Genomic DNA, 4,508 nt, shown 5'->3' with positions numbered 1-4,508 from the left:
ATCTGATACCTTTCATCTGGGCATCTCAACAGAATATTTAATCATTAAGGGGTTAAACCTCGCAATCCTGGTAGCAGGATACATTAATAAACCCATTTTACAAATATTATTTGTTTAGCCTTTGCTGCACAGCAAGTTGAAGAGAGAACCTGATGCTGAAGCCAGATATCCTGACCTCTATTCTCCTAGTGCCATCAGCCACCCTACCTTTAACACAGCAAGGTTGCTGAGAGCACACCTCATTTATTCACAGATGTGCCACAGAGAAATGCCTAAGCAGAACTGAGTAAAGCTATGATGTGGATGGAAGTAAAAGAGGGGGCTGTATAGCCTTTTCAGCTAATTCAGTGCTGTGGGATAACGGTCTGTGATTATCTGCGATCCTCCCTGCCGTGGGGTAGACAGCGGATACAAAGGGTGATTTGCGGCCTGATGCCCGTGCCGGTGAGGGGTGAGACAGCGCCCAGGGCGAGCCGGAGGTCCCACCACTCGACGTTGCTCCACCCAAAACGACGCCTGGGGCGAGGCGGGACTCTTGCAGCCTGGTGTTGTTGATAGGGGCAAAAGAAGAAAAAGGCCAGCAGCCATTGACACCCTCTGCTGAGCTCGGCGAGGACCAGACGTCCCACAGTCTTTGACTCAGCCCCACCTCGCCAAGAGTATAAATTCAGCGCATAAACGATCCTCCGTTTGGAGGACGAGAACACCAACCTACGGACGGGTCGACGGGCCTGGACCTCTCTCCTCCCCAAAACAGGGACGCCTTTTTGTCAGGGTTTGTGCCTCCGACAACGTCGGACGTTACCCCGGGAAAAATACCATTGTTGAAAGCACTTAATTATCAGTTTGAGCTCAGAAAAAGTAGAATTGGTTGCAGTAAGTGCATTTATCACCGGCAATCCTGAACCTGTTGATCTGTCGCTTTAATAAATTGTCTATTTTGATCAACTTTGCGAAACTGACTCAGTGAAAGTCCTTTTGAGGAGGGCTCTGGCAGGCAAACGTTGATACCAAAGGGGAGGGCCTTCCTTATTTTGTTCAACTTTGTGAACCTGATCCAGTGAAAGCCCTTTTGAGGAGGGCTCTGGCAGGCAAAGTTGATTACCAAATTATTGTTCAACTTTGTGAACCTGACTCAGTGAAAGCCCTTTTAGGAGGGCTCTGGCAGGCAAAGTTGATTACCCCTTGTCCTCCCTTCACGCGACAGTAACAAGTGCCCACACAGGACAGCACTCATGCGGGGCATCCCCAGCCTCATTTGCATTTCCATTAAGTCCGTGCCTACTTCAACTCCCCTGAAGTCACCTGCAGCCTTCAGGTGCAAGAGTGCAGCTACCTCAGCCATGTGGACACCACAGTCACACATAATTTTATTAAATAGTTTTTGATATCAAGAGATCGGGGTGCTTATAAATTAGAAGACTGATGATTTCATTGCAGGGTAGGGCAGAAGGAGAATGTGCATTTGGAAATGAAAATCCAGCAGAAAAAAGCCCACATCTTTTAGAATAGTGAAGGAAGCACCAGAAACTTTGGCTAGCATCAACTGTGTTTATATAAACAAGCCTTCTCTGACAAGCTTGGCTCTGAAGAAAATTTCCCTTTCTAGCCCTTAGTAGTTGTGCACAGTTACAATAAGTAGCTTTCTTGTAATGGATCCTGCCAAGACCACAGGCCAAGCACAGTTTTTCATTATTCTGGCACAACATGCTATGAAGCTAATAAAAGCAAGAGAAGAATCTTTTATCCGAGTGTATTTCCTTGTTTGCTCTGATCATCCTTCTGTGCTGGTACCCTGCATTTCGGTTACGCATTCGTACCTAGCTACGTTCTGAGCAACCTAAAATTACATATCATTGCAACACCTTTGCAGTGTGTGTGACCTCCTGGTCTCAAGTGCCACGGCACGGGCCGACAGAGTGCCTTGCTCAGGGCCACAGGAAATCTGCAGCAGAGCTGGGACCACACCTGGGCTCCAGGTGCAAAACCAGACGCCTGTCCCTGTGATATGGTGATGTGAAGGCAAAGGGAGAGATCGACACTGACAGAAACCAGCACCTTTACCAACCACCACGTAAACACAAAGCACTCACACGTGCATGAGCAGAGCGGTAACGCGATCCTATCGGGTCTGGTTGTGAACACGCAGCCTCTCCAGCTGCTGGCCTCAGATCCCCCGGTCTCCCCAGTGGCTGGCACTTGGACCTACAAGCCCCCGCAGTTGTGGTCCCACTCCAGTTGCAGGTACTTGGGCGTCTTACCCTACGTGCTGGCTGATTCAGCTTGAAGCTCACTAGCTTTTGCACATACTCACCCAGAGGAGAGAGCACACCTACACATAAGATAGCTAGAAACAAGATTTAATGAGAATACAGGATAGCCTGTGGTGACCAAGCACAGGGCTCAGCTACACTTGACCAGCCCCTTTCAGGCCCCTTCCCAGTATTTCCCATATGTCTTCCTCCCTGATCCACCTTGCACCCTCCCTTTTCCCACCTTTGGTCCTTCCCCTAAACATTGCATAGTAAGTCCGGCACATTCCCAAAAAGCTTTTCCTGCTGCCTCCCATAAAGTCCTATACTGTAGGTAATAACCACCTTCAGTTTGCAAGGCATCTGGTGGAGAGTTTCTTGGCTGACTCATCTTGGTGGGTTTCACGCCAGGGACCAAGGTCTATCAGTCCTCTCTGATGGGCTTTGGAGTAATGAATGCAGCGTGCTGCAGTTTCACTGAGCAGGTTACTGGGGTTCCTCCACCCATCTTTGTTCTCTCTGGACCTTTGGGTTTGCAGCGATTACCCTTTAATCACATCACTTACCATCCCCAAGGTAACCAGGAATACGACTGGATCCTTTGTACTGTGCTGCCTGAGAAGCTGAGGAGAATAAAATATATTTACAGCCCCAGAACTTCCCCTTCGATCGGTTAGCAAACTGGAAGAGCTTGTTTTTTGGCTGGGGAGAGTTGGCTGGAGCCAAGCGAGCGGAGAGATGGGTCATGCAGGGAACCCCAGCAGGGATCTGTGCTCTGGCAGACGGAGGAAATTCGTGCTTCCCACAGTCACGTCCCTCAGGGGTCAGAAAGCACTCCTCTTTCCCAAACCCAGGCTTCGGTTCTGGAAACTTGTTCCCAAGCTGATTTCCACTTGGGAATTAACTATTAGGGGTTAAAATTCCATTAAAGAAGTAACAAAAGCTAAATCTAGACATTCAAATAAAACTCTTACTTTTAGTAAAAAATTACACTCATCCTTCCAAGTGATGTGAAATTCTCACCAATAAATCTCTACTTCACAAGCTCCTCTGACTATATTAAACATGAATTACAAGAATTCTGCTTGTACGTGACAGTATTTTTGTGCAGATTAGTAGAACACAATTTTAGAAGCCATTTGGCAGCTTTTGGCTGTTACAAACTGGCTTTAATTGTTAGCTAAAAGAACTCATGCTCTAAGCATTTCTCTTCAGCTATTAAATATATGCTGTGAGCTTTTTAGAGAGTTAAACTTTATTCTGCACACATGCAGATCTACTTACGTACTTGCCATGCACTGGGGAATACCTTACAACCAAAGGTACCACTTAATGAACAGACAATGATTTTCCCATAAAAGCAGAATAGCTTACAAGCTAATGTAGATTTCTTTGCTTTCAGTCATTATATACTGAAAGTTAATATTCCTAAAACGAGGGCTGCTCCTCCTCCCATTGAAGCCAAGTGGCATCAGGATTGGGCCTGTAAACTGAAAACAGCGTAAGCTTCCTAAAGGCTGGGTTTCATACTTTTACAAGGGTATTAAATTGCACAAGCTAGCTTGCGATTGACTGGCTATAATGAAACTGTCTGCTCTTTTCCAGTTATGCAAGAAAGATGAAAGGAGCACGTGCCAGAAAGTGGAAGGAGAGCCCATTTGGGAGTAACACCTCCCCTTCCTTATCGCGGGAGCGCCAGTGTTTCTGTCCCGTGGGAAGTTAGTTGCATGGACGTCCTGCCCGTAGGGCTGCAGCCCTGGCCCTGCCTGGCCCGCTAGTCCGAGCTGCAACAGAGGGGTCTCTACTCTCCATATGCGGAAAATGGATGTGCCACGGCTTCCACCCCATAGCTCCTTCAGGACCTCCATAGGTCCTACCCCGTAGGTCCCACGCCCCGGCTCCCTTCCACCGTGCTCTGAAACTGCTGTGGGCGCCTGTCGGGCAAGGGGCTTGGGGAGGCCGCACCGCTCACGGCGGCCGGGCGCGCTGCTGCGGCACACCGCAGAGAGCAGCCCCGCAATTGCCAACAATAACTCCCGCCGTATCCTGAGCCAGGCTGCAAGAAATCACGAGATTAACTAAAACAGCACCGGCAGCATGAGGGGCTCTGCAACCGTGACTGCGCCCCGCGGACGCCGAAGCTGCAGCCAGAACCGCGCTGGACCTTCGCGTTTTCTCCCGGCAGACGGAGCGGTTCTGCGGGCAGCGTGGGCCGGGCCCCCCGGTCGGCGGGCGCAGCGCCCCGCGCTCGGGCCG

This window comes from Apteryx rowi, unplaced genomic scaffold (genome assembly GCF_003343035.1).
Source record: "Apteryx rowi isolate R43461 unplaced genomic scaffold, aptRow1 scaffold_124, whole genome shotgun sequence".
NCBI lineage: Eukaryota > Metazoa > Chordata > Aves > Apterygiformes > Apterygidae > Apteryx > Apteryx rowi.
This window is presented reverse-complemented; position numbering follows the sequence as displayed.